At 49.5% G+C, this 20,451-nt stretch overlaps 1 protein-coding gene across 1 annotated transcript in view; it reads left to right on the top strand.

The window, feature by feature from the left end:
• The first annotated feature begins 14,481 nt into the window (after window positions 1-14,481).
• The window catches only part of LOC138294069 (adenylate kinase isoenzyme 1-like), a 381,272-nt gene continuing 375,302 nt past the window's right edge, over window positions 14,482-20,451 (top strand). The window contains exon 1 of the mRNA XM_069233309.1: window positions 14,482-14,533. The gene's annotated coding sequence lies outside the window, so the exon portion shown is untranslated. The remainder of the gene's footprint in view (window positions 14,534-20,451) is intronic.

Raw genomic sequence — 20,451 nt, 5'->3', positions numbered from 1 at the left:
TGAAGGCACTACTGTGTCTCTGTACCCAGACTTAACACAGCAGGAGCAAGATGCTAGAAAGCTCTTTCTCCCTGTCAAACGTAAATTGAAAGACACTAACATGGATTAAGCATGCTTTATTCGGCTCGTCCTCGGGTCCTGGTGGACGGTAAGGTAACAATTTTCACAGTCCCAGAGGGTGTTATGCAATTCTTGAAGTGCAGGGAGAGTGCTGGGTGGCACAGTCATTCTCCCAGGTCAGCTCATGGTGAGCCAGATGGAGACATGGATGAGGTGGGGTGACTGCTGTTGTGAGACTCCAGGAATATACCCTACGCCTACTAAGATTATTGCCTATGGAGAGTAGGGTAGCACTGTTATCATGATTGTTGTTTTCCTGGAAGGTTCCTACGGCCTAAATGTTAATGCATAAGAGTAGATGAGTCTTCCATGAATGTGGGGGGGGGGAAGGGGGGGATTTGAGATTACAAATGTGTGTGTGTGTGTGGCAAATGTATCCTCCACTGTGTGTATACCACTGCTTTGTGTATTGTGGGATAAGTGTTTGGTTTGGGGTGGTTGTAGGAAGGCCTGATTCCACTGCACAAGTTTGGGTTCAGTGCAATGTGGGTGGGGGGAGGAATAGGTTTCATTCAAGGGGCACATACATGTAGGACAGTCGTTAGCAGTTGGACACAGGGTGGCAGAGAACTAATGTCTCAGACTGGGCACCGCGATGGGGGATGAATCGCATGGGGGGGGGTGAGCGGCTCAGAAGGTGAGAGCTCCACTTACTTACTTAGGATGTGAGAAAGCTCAGTGGTAGTAGGAAGTTCTGTAAAGTATGATCATATCTTAGGAGGCAGGCGATAGATGTAGCAATTCTTCAAGAGACACATTTGACTCTGACTACAAACGTACTTACACCCCGCAGATTGCAAGGTTCCACTGTGCCGTGGAGTTCTGTTCCCATGCCAGGGGGGGTGATGATTTGGATGCCCAGACGCGACGGTGTAAAGATTTAAGAGGTGTGTGTTGACTGAGGGGGGAGGTACGCAGTGGTGGCCGTAGCAAAGATGATCTTTTAGTGTTATTACTAGGACTGCATGGCACTAATTATGATGACCCGCATTTTTACTATTCCCTTTATGCTAGGCTGGTGCGGTGGGCTGGTATTCCGCAGGTATGGGGGGGGGGGGGTACTTTAATTTTGTTCTTTGTCCGACCTTGACAGATTGCGGGGCCCAAGCCTCACCCCTTCGGTGGTGGCAAATACTATCCTCGACATAGCTGTGCAGGCGGATCTGGTGGACAGGTGGCGAATTATAGGGGGCTGGGGGAGATGGCTATACTCACTACTCATTGCAACTTGACATACATACGCGAATAGACTTTTGGCTACTGCTACGGGAGTTTGTCCCGTGAGTGCAGTGTTGTGAACTTCTGCTGCATACATATTCGGACCACTCCCCGATGGTATTAGAGTTAAAGCTCACATCCCTGCATAGGTCCCTTATACTTGGCGGTTCCCGCCGTTCTTCTTGCTTGATGTGGCATTTAGAGAGGATCCGCGCCAAACCATCTGGGAAATCTTTTGTAATCATATTGGCACAGTTGATAAATTTGCTACTGTATGGGAAACGTTTAAAGTTTATATTTGAGGTGTAACAATTGGTAAACATGCAGGGGTACTACACTATCTAACGCACTCTAACAAAGCTTCAAATGGAACTGGCTGCCTTGGAGCAGCTGCACAGGACGACGGGGGACCAGCAGTTGTTGAATATCATGAGCATTCACAGCGCGCAGTGGAACATGTTGGGAAGTATGCTATGGCACGTAGATATGGCAAGGACGAACGTCCAATGGCCACATCGGTAGCAGCGGTTCGTCCTTGCATGGATGATGCCACTATCCTAGAGATACAGGATAAATGGGGCATGACTCTGCACAATACCACAGCGCTTCTGTAGGTACTGCTTGAATTTATACATGGCACAGCTCAGCACAGTTGATGTGGAGATAGGCGACTATTTTGCTCCTATAGCAATGAAGTGGCTCACGAATGAGCAAAGAGGAAGCCTGCTCGCTCCGCTGATCCCAGGAGAGATTCGTGAGGCACTCAAAAACATGCCTTCGGGTAAGGCTCCAGCCACAGATGGCCTCATGGTAGCCTTCTGTAAGGCTTGTCAGGATATGCTGATACCTCACTTTGTTACTTTGTTTACTGAAATGGCTTCGGATGGGATTGTGCCACAGACTATGAGGGAAGCCCTCCTCATCACGATCCTGAAGCCTGGAAAGCTGGCTGATGCCTGTTCCTCTTATAGACCGCTGTCCCTATTAAATGTGTACAAAGCATTTTGCTAAAATCCTTGCCAATTGTCTGGCATGGTGTTCACCAACCATGGTTGGTCCAGAGCAGATGGGCTTTGTACCCGGCCGCTCTCACACGTACAATCTCCGCAAGTTTTTTGGGGTAGTGCAGAGTCTTGCTCCTGAGGTACGGGTGGTGGCGGTTTTTATTGATATAGATAAGGCTTTTGACTCAATGGTCTAGAACTTTATGAGGGCTGCACTGTATAGGTGTTGGGGATGTATTTCTGCAGTTGATAAATGTCCCACAGCACGAACACTAATCAATGGTGCAGTCTCTGAGCCTATTGTTATTGCTAGGGGCACTCGATCTATTCTGCTAAATGCCTTGGTGGCAGAACCCCTCGCATATGCATTACGAGAACCACTCACACCGGGGACTCTTCTATCCTGGGCATAGGTTGATAATCTCATCCAATGCTGGAAGACACATTGCTCTATATTCAGGAACCGTCTTGTAACTTGGTGCCAGTTCTCCGGGTGGTGACATTGTTTAGGAGCCACTCAGGGTTACATATCAATTGGGATAAGTCCACTATTATGCTACTCACCCCTGCGACAACTCAGGTGACAGTGGACTACCCCCTGGAATGGATCACATACCCCATTCGTTATCTGGGGATCCAGGTGCACACTGATGCTGCAATTGTGCTGCAAGAAAATTACAGAGTGGAAGAATGCAGATTGCCTGAGACATTGAGCGCTGGATTAAGTTGCTGCTCTCGCTTGCTGGTCGGGTGGCACTCATGAAAATGATAGTGTTCCCTTGTCTGTTATTCATGTTTTTAAATATACCGCTTCTATTGCCCCGTATGTTCTGGAACAAGCTGCGGACAATGACAAGACTGGCTTGGGCCTAGGGTATAGTGGGACCCTATGATCCTCACTCTGTCCTATGATATGGGGGGTTGAATGCTCCGGATCTGGAGGCCTAGTACCTTGCCACACAGAGTAGTTTTGCGCACTACTGGCTGCATGGCGCATCAGATCTCCTCCAATTACAGCTCAAGAGCGTATTGGTAGCCCCTCTCATGCTTTCCCATGCCCTGTTTTGTAGGCCGACTCTACGGTACGGAGGATTGGATTCCATACACAGCACGATATGTGCATGGTGTAGTATTCTAGATCGGCAAGGGGGCACGCTGCTATATACCCACACACTCAAGTGGCCTGGTATCTGTTGTTTCAGTTAGGGCTGGCACGGGGCGCGAGGCAGGCATTCGAGTTCTTGAGCATACACTGTATGGGAGACTTCTTTACTGATGGGTCAATGAAAGGTTGGACTCAGGTCACGCAGAACATAGAGCTGCCTACCGTCTTGTCCAGGTCCCATTATTTTAGAGCCAGACAAGCTATGCACAAATTGCAGGGCAACAACCTTCTGGAACCTCCGGAGTTGCCAGCTGTGGCATATCTGCTAAAGGCTACCTGCCTGCCAGCTTAGTGACTAGACTTCCTGCATACTTGCAGGAGAATCCTAAACCTCATCTGTGCCACTACTGGAGTGGCAGCGGGACCTCCAAATTACCATCTCAGATGAACAGTGGCAATATCGCTGTTCACTCATGCAGTCAATTTCCTTTAATGGCAGGTACCGTTTGATCCATTTTAAATATATCAATAGGGTGTAATACACGCCGACCCACTTTGCTCGCTATGGTCTTTGTGACCGTGCAAAATGCTGGTGCTGTGGGCAGGTCGAGGCAGGAGTTGCACACATCGCCTGGGATTCTGGGAGGAGGCGTTTATTGCCTTGGAAGACATAATAGAGAGTGCTCTACGTAGAGATCCTATGTTTGCATTATTAGGCTACAATAAATCAGTGCCAAGAGCGTATAGGAAGATAGTAGCTATGGGCCTATTGTTGGACTGGGATAGGGTTGCCATCTGTTGGGCCAGAGGACTGGGGCCAAAGCTCAAGGAGTGGCCTAGTGACATGGTGTATTGGAGCACGCATTCTCATGTATACAGAGAGCTCCAGCCCAGTAGCTGTAAACCTCGTGATATATAGGGACCATATAGGGTCTACTTACATGGAGAGGGTATAGCTCCAGATGTTACAGGGGCCCTTGAGTATAGGATGGGAGACTGGTCAGAGAACTTAGTGAGTCAGGTGATTTGGAGCTTGAAGCATTGCTATTGTTGAATGATGTGCTAAGGGCTCCAATTGCAGGGGCCGGTACTTGGTGGCTATTGCACATGATGTTGTTTTACTGCCTTACTAAATGCTATTTTCGATATGTCAATGGGGACGGACTGACTTCTGTATGTGTATGAAGGGCTGGGGGTGGAATTTGAGACCTTTCCAACATGTCTGTGTAAGCGCCTTACCCTATTGTTTGCAACTATGCTGTAGTATTGGCACACTTGCTGTCCTGTGGCTGTATGCAATGATTCTACTCTAATAAATTTAATAAAAGCAACAACAACAAAAAGAAATAGCGAGGCCCATTTATGATTTTGACTGCTTGGTACCAGAGAGCACTTACTGCTATTGCTATTAATTCATGACTTGTAGGGAGGCATTTTTTATCTATGGTGTTAAAGCTTTCTAGAATATTATCTTAACTGCTGTATGAGGCCTAAGCATCCCCTGATCTTGCAAGCTCCATCTAGTTTAGTAGTAACATTGCAGCATGAACCAATAGGATGTGTATTTGCAACCTTGTTTCTATGCAATTTGTTCCTCTTTTTTTAAAATGTGTATGTTGGGTAACACCCCAAAACCCGTTATAGTGAGTCAAGCTTGCTCACTTAGTTTACTTGCTCGCTCAGTCTTAGGCCTCCTCTTCCCAGGGAGCCTTGTCCTTAATTTGGGATGGTAAGCCTTAAATATAATTCTTTTGAGTGTGCGTGATGGTCTCCACATTCATGTGTACACTTTTTTAAACACGTGTTATGTTTGAATTTATAACACACCCTTTTTCCTTATCTAATAATCTTTTTTTACAGGGTGACAGTATGTTTAATTGACCGGACGGACAATAGGCTTCAATGTAAGTTTCTTGAAGGTTAACCTAACCTTACTTTGTCCTTTCATAGAAACCTACAGGGTTGTTTTTTCAGTTTTTCTCAGGAGAAGGCTCTTTTTCTTTTTGGTCCTGATGAAGCGTCATTGGATCCCCTCGGACCACTAGACGCGAAACATGTTGACCCTAGTCTTGAAGCCTAGTGACAATTTTCTCGCCCTGACTCATTTGCAGAAAGTGGTTGAGCATTATATCTCACATGGACACTTTCACGTTGTTTTTAATCTTGGTCTAGACCCCAGATTTCTGTTAGTAAATTACCTAAACATTGAGGTTTAGAACCAATTTTAATCTTCTCTCTCCTGCTTTTTGACCCAAGTCTGCCTAGACACCCTTTCCTTGGCTACCTGTACAAAAGATCTCCGGCAAAGAGCCCCCGTTTTGGGGAGCCCGTCAGACATTGCAGTGCCGGTCTGACGAGGAGCATCTTCCAATGATGAAGCATGACACCCTATTGGGTGTGTGAGGGCTCTTGCTCCTAAACCTTTGGGTTCCCTGTAACTAACCCCCCCCCCCCCCCCCCCTCTTTCCTGGAATAGTGCACTCTACTTGTTGTTCACAAAACATTACTGCCTGAACAGTCAGGTCCGGTCGTGACAGGCACTTTGCCTGCTTGGTCCTGCGGGATTTTTTTATCTAATAGGGTTCGCAGACCCTCCTCAGGAGAGGTTTTGCTTGAGTATCTATCCTAAGGTAAGTAATCTGCAGCTAGAAGTCTTTATCGGATGAACAAGTTACTTAACTTCGGTAATGCTTTATCTGGTAGAAACTCTATCTAGATTCCTTACCAATCCTCCCTGCTTTGTAAACTGGTTAAGGTGTAAAGGACATCCTTTTTAGGGCCTTAGTCTTTTTCACACCAGTGGTCCGTACTCATCGTGACTCTGTGCTCCTGGCGTTGGCCATGAAAATAACTGACGTCAGCTCACTAAGGTGGTGCCTATATAGTTACCACTTCTGGCACAGACGACGCCTACAAGGAGCCACCTACTGGCAAGCTGAATTTCAAGGTAAGGAATCTGTGGCTAGATATAGGCCCTCAGTACAACCCTGGCGGTCGGTGATAAAGCGGCGGTAGTACCGCCAACAGGCCGGTGGTAAAAAAAAAAAGGAATTATGACCACGGCGGAAACCGCCCACAGAGACAGCCACTTTAACACATCGACCGCCACAGCGGTAGCAACAAGCACTGCGGCGGTAACCGCCAACAGCCAGGTGGAAGACAATGTACTGCCCACTATATTACAACAGGCATATCCACCACCTTTTCAGGGGCGGTACCAATGACATCAAAAGCACTGCGGAAACAGTACACGGAGGACAAAGGACTTACCTCTGGAGACTCAAGGAAGAACCACAATGCCATGAAGCCCGAGTTGCACATCTTTCCCATGCTTGTAGACCTCCTCATGCACTACGAACAGCAATACCGGCGAAGATGACCAAGGTGAGTACTGAAGCCTAGCACACAAGGGAGGGGGGAGGAAAAAGAGAGTGACACACACACACACGCAATACACAACACCCCCAACACCATACACACAAACAGATGGAGTAACATTACATATACACCCCGTACCCCTCAGGAATAATGCAAGGACAAAAGGAATTGATTAAACTGAGTGTAATAAGATAAAATAATAGAAAATTGTGCTTCAAAATCAAAACAGTATATACATATATACAAATGGAGGGACACTGCCTAGTCCTCAATGTCCGTGGGCCACAGGGCCACATCACATAGGCCAAGGCCCCACTTGACTCCTGCAACAAAACAGAGAGAACACTGCAGGGGCATCAGGCTGAGAAAATCACAGGCACCCAAGGGGGATGGGGAACGGGAGGTGGGGGGGCACCTCAGCCGGAAAATGGTGCAACACTGCTGGTCCTGGAGGGGGCTACATGCCCTGTGCAATGTCCTGGGGAGTGCAAAGCCACAGTCTCTCAAATGGGTGGTTTGCCCAATGCTTGGTACTGGGGAGTGCAAGGCCACAGTCTCTCAAGTGGGTGGTTTGCCCACTGCTTGGTGCTGGAGAGTGCAAGGCCACAGTCTCTTTAGTGGGTGGTTTGCCCACTGCTTGGTCCTGGGGAGTGCAAAGCCACAGTCTCTGTAGTGGGTGGTTTGCCCACTGCTTGGTCCTGGGGAGTGCAAAGCCACTGTCTCTCAAGTGGGGTGTTTTGCCCACTGGTTCTGGAGGGGGCCTTGTGCCCAGTGTGCTTCATCCTGGAAAGGAAGGGGTGTGTGGATGGCTTCTCCACTGGTTCTGGAGGGGCCCTTGTGCCCAGTGTGCTTCATCCTGGCAAGGAAGGGGGTGAGTGGATGGCTTCTCCACTCGTTCTGGAGGGGGCCTTGTGCCCAGTGTGCTTCATCCTGGAAAGGAGCGGGTGAGTGGATGGCTTCTCCACTGGTTCTGGAGGGGGCTTGTGCCCAGTGTGCTTCATCCTGGCAAGGATAGGGTGGGTGGATGGCTTCTTCCACTGGTTCTGGAGGGGGCCTTGTGCCCATTGTGCTTCATCCTGGCAAGGATAGGGTGAGTGGATGGCTTTTTCCACTGGTTCTGGAGGGGGCCTTGTGCCCAGTGTGCGTCATCCTGGCAAAGATGGGGTGAGTGGATGGCTTCTTTCACTGGTTCTGGAGGGGGCATTGTGCCCAGTGTACTTCATCCTGGCAAGGATAGGGTGAGTGGATGGCTTCTTCCACTGGTTCTGGAGGGGGCCTTGTGCCCAATGTGCTTCATCCTGGCAAAGATGGGGTGAGTGGATGGCTTATCCACGGGTTCTGAAGGGGGCTTTGTGCCCTGTGATGCAGATCTTGGGGAGTGCAAGGTCACAGTCTCTCACCTGGGTGTCACACCTACAGGATTTGCAGGGGCCAGGACGCACTACAGCCCATGGAGACAGGACCACACACTGCCCGCCGGCGGTGACAGCTGCTCAGTGGTGGCAGTGGCGGGGCTGGTGTCAGGGCTGGCAGTGGTGGGGGGAGGCTCCAGCCCTTCCCCTGCAGCTTTTGGACGGGTGCCCCCTGGGACTGCAGCTGCTGGCAGTGGTGCTAGTGGCGGTGCGGGCAGTGGCGGGGGGAGGCACCAGCCCTTCCCCTGCAGCCTCGGATGGCTGCCCACTGGGGCTGCTGCTGCTGGCAGTGGTGCTGCTGGTGGCAGTGCAGGCAGTGATGGGGGGAGGCTCCAGCCCTTCCCCTGCAGCCTCGGTCGGCTGCCCACTGGGGCTGCTGCTTCTGGCAGTGGTGCTGGTGGCGGTGCAGACAGTGGTGGGGGGAGGCTCCAGCCCTTCCCCTGCAGCCTCGGACGGCTGCCCACTGGGGCTGCTGCTGCTGGCAGTGGTACTGCTGGCGGTGCAGGCAGTGGTGGGGGGAGGCTCCAGCCCTTCCCCTGCAGTCTCGGACGGCTGAACCACCATGGTTGGTGGTGGGGGCTCCGAATGAGTCCCTGTCCTTCCTGCTTGCTGGTGCAGCCCCCTTGCCCTTTCTGTCAGCAGCCGGGGATTGCTCCTTGCCCTTCCATGTCACAGTGGGTGGTGCCTCCTTCCTAGACGCTGCTGTGATGCCCTGAAACGCCCATCCAGCTTAGGATAGGCCACCGCCAGTATGCAGGCCATCAGGGGGGTCAGGGTTCGACGGGCACCCCTTCCTCATTGGGAGACCATCCCCAGCTGACCTTCCAACGTCTTCCATGCCCAGCGTCTCAGGCCCTCCCGCCGTTTCCAACAGTGGGTGCTCTGCCTGCTGTGGACCCCCAGGGTCCGCACGTCCTTGGCGATGGCACGCCATATACCCTTTTTTGGATAAACGCTGACCTGCAGAAAAAGAAACGTAGAAAAAGGTATCTGTCATACCGTCCGGCCTGTTACACTCATGGCCCACCATAGCCCTCACATCCCCTTACGCAAAGACATTGCCCACCATACATGCAGCAGGCTGCCCAGAACCCTTCCACCAACCCCACCCCCCTACACGAGGCCCTCACACACAGCACTCCATGCATCCATGCCCCTTGCATCGTGCTCACAGTGTACTCACTTGTTGGTCTGGAGGCCCATACAGCATTCGGTACTGGGGTAGGACCCCATCCACCAGTCTCTCCAAATCCACAGCGGTGAAGGCAGGGGCCCTTTCCCTAGTGACACGAGCCATGGTCGGTTCCAGACACAGGTCACAGCAGCACTTGCAGTGTAGGTCCTCTCCTGTTGAAGGTCAGGTAGCAAGTGAGTGAACAGATAGAAAATGGCGGTCATGTCCACGGTGGTGCGTACCGTCAGTGCCGACGTACATCACCATTGGCCACTGTAACCCATAGGGCCAAATGACATCCAATGAGGAGTTGCACGGTGGTACTCGACCGCCTCCCGCAACGGCTCACAGCATCAGCGGCATTACATAATTTCCACATGTCCATCCACACAGGACAGGCAGACACCATTTCAGGGGGGGAAGGGAGCGGGGGGGCAGGCCATGGCACATAACTTTGTCACAGTACACATAGGCACCATTTGGGCCTATACAACAACGTACTGTTACAGTCACAACATGCAATGCAGTGTAGTGTATGGAAATGTGGTATACTGACCAGCTGCTCCCCGTTTTGCCCCCTAGATTACAACCGCCACGGATGAATAGGAGATGGAGACATCCCCCGTGTACACACCCCTGATGGACTTGGCAACAATGGAGGACAGGCACATCATCCTCTCCTATAGACTGGACAGGGCCACAGTCACAGAGCTGTGTGCCCAATTGGAGCCTGACCTGATATCTGCTATCCGTCAGCCCACCGGGATACCCCCTCTTGTGCAAGTCCTATCTTTGCTCCATTTCCTGGCAAGTGGCTCCTTCCAAGTGACAGTGGGCTTGGCAGCTGGAATGTCTCAACTAGTGTTCTCAATAGTGCTGACCAGAGTGTTGTCTGCCCTGATCAAACACATGCACAGCTACATTGTTTTCCCCCAGGTGGAAGATTTGGCCACAGTGAAAGCTGACTTCTATGCAATGGGACATATCCCCAACATTATTGGGGCTACTGATGGTACACATATTGCATTTGTACCCCCCCTCCCCCACTCCACCACCCCCCTCCCCCATGGGGAGAAATGAACAGGTGTTCAGAAAGCGCTGGAGCTTTCACTCTGTGAATGTGCAGATAGTGGGTCTGATGGACCAGTACATCTCCCATGTCAATGCAAAGTATCCTGGCTCTGTGCATGATGCCTATATCCTGAGGAATAGCAGCATCCCATGGCTCAGCTCCAGAGGCACTGAGTGTGGCCGATAGGTGAGCCCTGGTTCCCACCCAGTGTATGTTTTTGTATGGGTATGGTGTGGGGCCTAAGGGTTAGTGTGTGTCTAACAGTTGTCCCTCGCTATTTGCAGGTGACTCTGGTTACCCCAACCTCTCATGGCTACTGAACAGGAGACTAATAGAGAGGAAATTTGGACTCCTGAAGGCCAGGTTTCGTTGCCTCCATCTAACAGGTGGATCCCTGTACTACTCCCCAAAGAAGGAGTGCCAGATAATCGTGGAATGCTGCATGTTGCATAACCAGGTGCCTTTTCTGCAGGAGGATGAGGCTGGAGATGGGCGTGTGGCAGTAGTGGACCCTGTGGATAGTGAAGATGAGGAGGCAGAGGATGAAGACAACAGAACAGCTATTATACGACAGTACTTCCAATGACACACAGGTAAGACACTGTAACTTCACTTTGCGTTGACAGTTTTGTATTTGACATTGTACAAGGCAGGCAGATTCTCCCAATTCTCTGGCCACTTACTGTACCCTTTGGCTCCTCTATTTTCAGATATCTGTGGCCCACTCTGGCACCTGGTGTGTTGACTGCAGCCAACTACAGGTCATTCCTATGTATACATTACTGGACAGTTCTATTGCAGTGTTTAAACCTTGTTAAACAAATACATAGTTAAATCATTTGACATACTCCATACTTGCATTTTTTTCAAAGGGTGTTTATTTTTTATGTGCTAATAAGTAGAGGGGTATGTGCAATGGGCTGGAGTGAGTGTGGAGGAAAGTCCAGGATAGAGCCCAGTCTATTTGTATCACAGGTGCATTGCCCAAGGGGGCATAGGAAGGGGGAGCAAGGCAGTTCAAGGTGGACAGAGTGGGATACAAGGGTGACAATCAGGAGAGTCTTATTTCCTGGTGAGGGTCTTGGCAATGTTCTCTGGCTTCTGCCTGGATCGCAGGGACCGTTTGCGGGGTGGTTCTCCTTCTGCAGGGGGGGTGGGGGGGGGGTGCTGGTGCCTGTTGTTCCTGTAGCGGTACCTCCTGTCGACTAGCGGAGGTGGAGGGCTGTTTATTGGTGTGGCTAGTGTCGGGCCCAGTGGTGTGCCACTGCCTCCCTCATGGTGTTGGCCATGTCTGCCAGCACCCTTGCAGTGGTGACCAGGGTGGTGTGGATGTCCTTCAGGTCCTCCCTGATCCCCAGGCACTGTCCCTACTGCAGCCGCTGGGTCTCCTGCAAATTGTCCAGTATCTGGCCCATCGTCTCCTGGGAATGGTGGTATGCTCCCAGGATGTTGGTGAGTGACTCCTGGAGATTTAGTTCCATGGGCCTGTCCTCCCCCTGTCGCACAGCAGTCCTCCCAGCTTCCCTGTTGTCCTGTGCCTCTGTCCCCTGAACCGTGTACCCACTGCCACTGACCCCAGGTCCCTGATTGTCCTGTGTTTGTGGTGTGCCCTGGGGTCCCTGTAGTGGTGGACACACTGCTGATTCTTGAGTCCTGGAGACAGAGGTATGGGCCCGCTGGGTGGGTGCTGTGGTAGTGTTTCCTGAGAGGGGAGGCTCTGTGGTCGTATGGGGCTGTGCCTGGGTAACCGCCTGTCCGGAGATCCCTGATGGGCCAGGTTGGTCATCCAGATCCAGGCGACCAGAGCTGCTGTCATCACTGTGAGGGGGGGGGGAGGGGAGGAACGAACTGGATGTTTCTGGCACCTCCTCTCCGGTGACGTTGGGTGGGGACCTGTGGGGATGTAAATGCAGTGTTATTGTTTCTGTGTGTGACAACTTGTGCATGGGTGTGTTGCCCTGTATGGTTGTGATTGCCCTGTAACCTTTGCCTTGTGTGAGTAGTGATTTTGTGGGCTTGGTGATTGTCTCTAATGTGCATGCTTTAGTGATTGCTGTCAATGCAGGGCTGTGAGTGATGTCCATGCATTGGTGGTGCATTGGGGGCTTGGTATTGGGATTGGTGGGATGTGATGGTGGGGTGTATGTGAGGTGGTGGAGTGATGGGGGTGAGCATGGGGTGGGGGTATGTGGTGGGGGTATGTGGTGGCATGCAGGTGGGGAGGTGATAGTTATAGAGATTTGACTTACCAGAATGCAGTCCTCCTGCTCTACCCGGATGATTTCCTCCACCATGACCCTTAGCTCCTCCTTTGAGAACCTGGGGTGTCTTTGTGGTGCCATGGGTGTAGTGTGAGTGGTGTGTGTGAGGGTGTGTGGGGTGATGTGCTGGGGTGTGTGCTGTAAGGTGCGTGGATGGTGTATGGGTGATGGTGTTCTGTGGCTCTGATCTGTGGGTGCTCTTGGTGGGTCTCTCAGTTGCCAATTTTTTTTAGTCGTAAAGGGTTGTGGGTAATGTGGGTGTGTGTTTTATAGTGGTGTGTGGGTGTGGTGTGTGTATGTGTGTTGGGTGTGTGTAGTTTGAATTGTCCAATGTAATGTTGTTTTGTTTGAGTGTGTGTATTATGAGCGCGGCAGTATGTACCACCAATGGTTTACCGCGGTTGAATATCCTCTGCGGTGATTTGTGGGTCAGAATGTGATGGGGCGTAGTTCTGTTGGCGTAACGGTGTGGGTTTGGATACGCCTGTTTATCACTGACCTTTGTTCTGGCGGACTTGTGTGTGTGTCTGTATAGTGACGAATTGCCATGTGTGGGTCATAATATGGGTAGCGGTAACCGCCGTGGCGGCAGTATGTTGGCGGCAGTCGGCACAGTGGTAAGCAGGACTTACCGCCAGTGTCATAATGAGGGCCATAGTCTGTACCAATAAGTCATTATCAAAGGCAGTGCTTTAAATGGGCCGGTACTCTCCGGTACTGAGTACCGGCACTTTTTTATTTTGAGAGGGAGAGTACCGGCACATCTCAAGAAAAACGTAATACTTTTAATTGGAGAGTACCGGCACTTCTCAGAAACAAGCAGGTACTCTGGTACAGAGTACCTGCACTTCTATTTTTCCATTTAAAGCACTGATCAAAGGTAAGTAGCTTATTCTTCAGTGGTAATGATAATATAGGTTTGTCAGTTGCAAACAGTGATCCATGTGTGTACCTGAATTTTAGTCTGCTCTTTTTATCCCTTATCACCGAGATCCAGAGGGCAGGTTGAATAGAAATATATATTTTTGATCTACCCTGATCATACTGGCTTGATCTCCTATTTTAGTTTTTCATCATTTCCATTCAGGCAGCACAATGTCAAGCAGCCAAGATGGCTGGTCTCCCTCGTCGTGTTTCTCAATACCAAGATGTACTGGACATTTTTCACTCATTTTATGGAGTGATGTTATGAGAGATTTTGTGTATCCTCATCCTCGTCAGTAGTATTAGGAACACAGTTTATTTGCACGTTAATGTTTTGGCAGTATTAAAATTGCTAGATTTTTGCGTTAACTCCTGTGTTGAAGCACTAAGAGAGGTGTCAACTGGGTTCAGTTGCTGGCATTGAAGAAATGCGGGTATGCCGAAAAGTGTTTGAAAACCAAACGTCCTTCTGAAGCTAAGCCATAGCCAGGTTTTAAACTGATATATACCTACTTCCATGAAGTTCTTAAAAATGGAGGTGAAGTCAGTGATGTCAGACATGCTACAGACGGAATACAGGTGGTATTCGACTGTTAACAATAAGCTCTAACGACCTCTTTAGGGTCGAGCCTGCGTCGCATGCGCTTGCGTATCGCTTGCAAGGCGCTTTAGGAATTAGAAAAGTGCTCGGAGCCCCGTCCACGTCATGTCAGTGTCTTTCATTGATTCGTGGGCTTGCCTGTTAAAATCTGCTTGCTTTCATTTGTGGAAGGCACGCATACGTCATGCCGTTTCCAGTGGTTAGCCCTCCTCAAGCGCAGCGACCAAGTACAGAAAACATGCGAGGCTCGCTGTTTCCCGTCTGGTTTGTGGACTACTTTTTCTCTATTTTCGCAGCGCGATCTCGCTTGGCAGAAGTCGAGCGCTTTGCATAATATCGACCCTGTTACATAGTTAATTGCACTTTTGCCGGTTACGTACATAATTGCACTTTTGCCGATAGGTTTCATTACGAGTGAACGGTAGCAGCGCAATCGCGCTGTTTTTTTCTTTCAACCTGGCAAGAAAAATCCGGTTGGGAGTTTACAACTGGTAATAGCTGTAACTCGGACAAATGCGAGACCCTAGTGCATTGCAAGTGCTTGTTTTGTTTGGAGGCTCAAAGTCTGAAAGAGAGGTACTAACACGCTTTCAGCTCTTGAATGACTGCTCAGTGTTTCAAAGCAAAATGGTTTCTGTTAGTGGTTCTACATTCCACACTATTTGCTGCCCTCTTATGGTAGATGAAGTGAAAATCTCTGTAAACATACTGGAAACGCAGACGCATAACATCATAGGACTAGTCATCCTTTACTTAAAGGTCAGTTCCTTGAACACCGACGCCGTGAAATGCCTTGCCATTCTGGCTACTTTTGCAACAGACGGGTCAACCTGCCATCGAGTTAAAACACAGCCAGAACTCCCATGTTATAATAGAACGCTTTACAAATTGCCCCTTCATTCAGATTCGTTTTATAATTGTTTGCTTCCCTGGGCGCAGGAGCTGGTTAATCTAACTCATTTGAGCAAAGTTTAGGTTATGTTTCAACTCTTTAAGGATCATTGCATATTACCGATAACTTTTATAAACTTGCAGTATAGAGTAAGCATTTTTCCGGTAGAACTTTATTTGTAAAGTGCACAATTCACTCTGAACTTACATTGCTTATTGGTTCCACTTAAAAAGGAATCTTTGCACAGCCCAGGTGCCTTAAGTAAAGATCAAAGCTACAAACCCCACGGCTGCCAAGGTTTCAGATTGCTATGTGTGACATTTTCATAATTTCAGTGTAATTTTGAGTGAAATTTCATCAACTATGAGTGACACTTTCTCTGGAGTAAAATCAAGTAATGAAGACAAGGGAAACATATAAATGTAAATTACACCCATCTGAGCAACAAGAAAATCTTTAGATCTTGAAACTGCTGCAAAACACCTGGAATGGAAGGGAACTAACCTTGTGCCCTTGTAAGCTACTTGTACAGTAAAACAATTGTGTATCAGTGATATTAAACATAACGTCTTTCATAGTCAGTACTTAATTAACATTTTGTGCAGATATGCAAAAACATGCAGTGAAATTTAAAAAAATACTGTCACAGATTATCACTTGCATTCTAAAATAAGCAATGTACTATTAAAGTTCATACATACATACAGTCAAGACCGACAGTAACACCTTCCCAACTGGACAGAACTATCAGTCATAAGCAGCACGGTGACCGACATTACTTATTCACTTTGTTGGGACCAACAGATGGCCTCCAGTGCAACAAACTTTTTTTGTACTCCATGACCATTTTATCCACAGCTTCCATTACAACCACTGTCATACAGAGAGACAAGGAATCATACGTGTGAAATCAGTTTAGGAAATGTTTTATAAAACAGTGAGGATTGCAAGGTGTAGGACTCACGTCAGACTACCAGGTAGTGTATTTTAAGGGTCTGGTCTTCAGAAGCACAGACTCAGGATTTAAAATGTACCACACTGTTTGGGGTTGGCTTTTCTAATCAGAAGGCATTCCTACCCAAATTAACCCCCTTTAGCAACATTAGGTTCTGCGAGATACATAATACACGTTGTTTACAGCAGGGACATTAACCCTCTGCAGTACTGGGGAGTCAAAACACACTGTACAAAACTCTGATCACTCCCCAGCAGGAACATTAAACTTGACGTTCTCTTGGACTTACTAACGGAGTCACTGACTTTGGAAAAATAACTCCTGCTGCTCGGCCTGGACACTGCAGCTGCAGTCTGTGGATTCACTCTCACTGCATATAGCTGCTCACACTGTGGAGAGTGCTGTGATGTGCTGGAGACAGTTGAAAGTCCGAAGATGGCAGACTTTCAGTGACCTACATAATTCTGACGCTCCTCTGCAGAGTACTGCATCGCATTTAATCTGCAGTCCAAGCTATAGATTGAAGTTACGGTGAATTCATGATGATGGGGGCGTGACGGGGTGCGTGCTGTCTTCAAAGCTGTGCCCTGGCAGCAGTAAGCCTCATGGTGGACAGCCGGTCTTATGGCCGTAAGCCTGTGCATACTAATTTTGACCAATTAGTGCTGGGGGAGGTAGTAACGAAATGTCTGATGGATACAACTACCTGTGTATTCCTCACCTTATGAATTCTCCCAATGCGACAGCATTCGACAGACATGTTTTTCTAGCTTTTCTTATGGCTCCAGCTCCGTCTGACGTCATCAGACCCATAAGAAGTCCGCGCCGGTGTGCTGACGTCGGTTCCCTTTTTTCCGCACCTTCGACGCTAACAGTTTTCTACCTCTCTATTGTATCTCAACTGTATCTAGGGAATTATTTTGTAGCGCTAGGATGTCTCCACTGAAGAAATCCGGGTTTAAACCTGATAGAGAGTGCGGGCGCCATGTGTCTGTGACGAATCCACATGAGAACTGCCTCTGGTGTTTGAGCTTGGATCACGACGTTGCAGGTTGCTCGTCCTGCCAACACATGAACTCAAAGGCTCTGAAAGAGAGAGAAGTAAAGCTCTTTCTATCGCAGGTTAAGGAGGAGAAAAGAGGTCGACGAAGGTCGAGGACATGGGACACATCGTCTCACATGTCATCAAGGTCTCATAAGAAGTGGCATCAACTGGATGAGTCACGGCGGCGCTTATCCAGAGATCGGTTGACTTCTCCGACGTTGAGGTCACGGCGCAGCACGACTTGGGAAGACAGCCCCACTGTGACTTCCCAACCACAGTCACCTGAGGCATCTCCGGCGCCAACTTTGATCAAGATCTCAGAGTCGGCTGCGGGTCCAACGGCTCACTTTTCCCCTGCACCTTCCCAAGGTCAGGAGTTTGGGGCTCGAGCGCCAGATCCAGCACAGCCACCACAAGGGGAACAAAAGTATCCTGCCTTTCTGGCTCCGGGAACGGATTTATCTTTGTTCCTCAATGCTATGTTTAGCGGCGCCAATGCCGGCGTCGGATAGATCTCAACACTCTTCTTCGGTGCGAAGTGTGGATTTGCCTCCTACCCCTCCTCCGCCATTATTGCCCTCTCCTTCAAAGGCCACGTCCTTGACAAGTTCTCTATAAATGCCACGTTTGGAGTCTAAGCTGAGGTCAAGAAGGATGGCCTTGAGACTTCTGGAAGGGCAGCAGTATCTAGAGGAACAACAACAACAACAGTTGGAAGAAGGAGAAATGCCTGGGCCTTCGGATTTGATTCTGCTAGTGGGTTGGATACATCCCCTGAGTGGGAGCTTTTATCCTCTGGAGGTGAACTCTCGGCATAAGTGACTACATACCATGGGGTGATGAGGAAGGCGGCAACATTTTTGGACTTGCCACTGCCTGCATCAGAAATAATAACCAATATTCTGATGGAGGTTTTACATCCATCAGCTTCCTCCTCAGAGCCCCTTCTTCCATTTAATGGTGTTTTAACAGAGCCCATATTAGAGATATGGAAGAAACTGGTTACTACACCTGTGGTTTCAAAGGCTGTAGCCAGAAGGTACGAAGTTGCTCCAGGTGATCCACAATTTTTGCTCCAACACCCAAAGCCGGAAAGCTTGGTGGTACAAGCTTCTTGTTCTTCTAGATCAACTCCCGGATCACTCCCTGCAACATCATCTGATAGGGAGTCAAAGTGCATGGAGCAATCTGCAAAGAAGAACTGTTGCAGGACAGTCAAGTGGCAGCTAAGCAGGTGATTCAGTCAGGGCTGGACACTGCGGATTCAGTTGCTAGAGTCATGGGGACTCCATTACGACTAGGAGGCATGCTTGGCTCAGAGGTTCTGGGTTTTCCTCTGATGTGCAGGCTAAATTGATGGACCTCCCATTTGACGGTGCAAGACTATTTGGAGCAAAGGCAGACTCGGCCTTGGTAAGGTTCAAGGATAGCAGAGCCACTGCAAAATCTTTGGGCCTTCAGGCTTCTTCTACGCCCTTCAGACCTTTCTGCAGATTCAGAGGGTTTGGCCATGGGCCGTCCTTTCGTGGGAGGCATCAGTCCCACATCCAACAGCCTGCCAACCCTCTCTACAGGTCCTATAGGGGTTGTGGGAGAGTTAAAATGTGGGGAGTCATCCAGCAGCCTTCCTCCTCTGCAGGGGGGATTCCAGCCAGGGAAGCAGCCCTAGTTCTTGCACCTTTCACCAGCTTGTCCTACCCGTGGGTGAAAGGCTGTTACACTTTCTCCATGAGTGGGAGTTAAAAACATTGGACCCTTGGGTGTTGAGCGTAGTGGGAAAAGGTTATGCTCTTCCCTTTTGGGAGTTTCTCCCCCTCTTCCCATCATTCATTTTTATCAGAAGAGCATCACCTGCTGCTTCAGCAGGAGGTGCACACCCTTTTGTTAAAAAGTGCAGTGGAGTTGGTTCCAGAGCAGGAAAGGGGTCAGGATGCTATTCAAGGTATTTCCGGATTCCCAAGAAGGATGGTCAATTGAGGCCTATCCTGGATCTGAGGATTTTGAATCTGTTCCTCAAGCAGGAAAAGGTCAAAATGCTGACCTTAGCACAGGTGCTTCTTGCGTTGACCAAGGAAGACTGGATGATGTCTATTACCTTGCAGGATGCTTATTTTCATATCCCTATTCTAAAGTTGCACAGAAGGTATCTGCGGTTCATGGTGGCTTCGCAGCACTATCAGTTTGCGGTTCTTCCTTTTGGTCTTACTTCTGCACCTCAAGTCTTGAGGAAGGTGATGGCAGTAGTTGCAGCAGACCTCAGAGGGATGGGAGTAGCTCTATTCCCTTACCTGAACAATTGGCTGATCAAAGCTGGGTCCCCAGAATTTGTGCTGCGTCATTTGCAGGTGACAACCCAGTTGTTGTTCAGCCTGGGCTTTACAGCAGACGTGCCCAAGTCTCACCAGGAGCCCTCTCAGCGCCTCCTGTTCATAGGGGCAGTACTGGACACAACAAGGGCTTACCCTCTTTCACAGAGGATTCAGGACATTCAGGCAATGATTCCAATGTTTCAAAAGGGAGCGGCTGTTCAGTCATCAAGGTTTTACGTCTGCTTGGTCAGTTCGTTTCCTGCATTCTGTTGGTCACTCACGCACGTTGGCACATAAGGGCTCTCCAGTGGTGCCTCCGCAAGCAGTGGTTTCAACAGAAAGAGGATCTTGAGGAGTCGATAACTATCTCCAGAGATGCTGCAGTGGATCTGCGATGGTGGACTGTGGACGGCAACCTCTCTCAAGTCTGTTTTGTCTTCCACCTCAGGTGACCACAGTCATAATGGATGCTTCCACTCTAGGGTGGGGAGCTCATCTGGGGGACTTGGAGATCAAAGGTCTCCACAATGTGGTACATCAACAAGCAGGAAGAAGTAGGGTTGTATGTTCTCTGCAGAGAGGCTTTGTGGCTCTGGTCCTGGGCACAGGACCATCGGATTTGCATAGTAGCAAACCATCTGTACGGAGTTCTCAACGTACGTGCGGACAGTCTCAGTCAGCACTTTTCAGCCGATCACGAGTGACGTCTCCATCTGGACGTGGTTCTTCACGTCTTTCAGATGTGGGGAGCACCTCAGATAGGCCTACTTGCTGCTCATGAGAATGCACACTGCCCATCTTTCTGCAGCCTCCAGTGTCCGATGCAGGAGGCGTTGGGGGGCGTGTTTCAGCTGACCTGGTGCGACCAACTGCTTTATGTGTTTACTCCCATACCCTTAATCCCTCGAGTTCTGAGGAAGATTCGCCAAGACCGGGCCTAAGTCCTATTAATAGCCCTGGATTGGCCTAGAAGGGTGTGGT

The sequence above is a fragment of the Pleurodeles waltl genome, chromosome 4_2 (assembly GCF_031143425.1).
Source record: "Pleurodeles waltl isolate 20211129_DDA chromosome 4_2, aPleWal1.hap1.20221129, whole genome shotgun sequence".
NCBI classification, from domain to species: domain Eukaryota; kingdom Metazoa; phylum Chordata; class Amphibia; order Caudata; family Salamandridae; genus Pleurodeles; species Pleurodeles waltl.
This window is presented reverse-complemented; position numbering and strand designations above follow the sequence as displayed.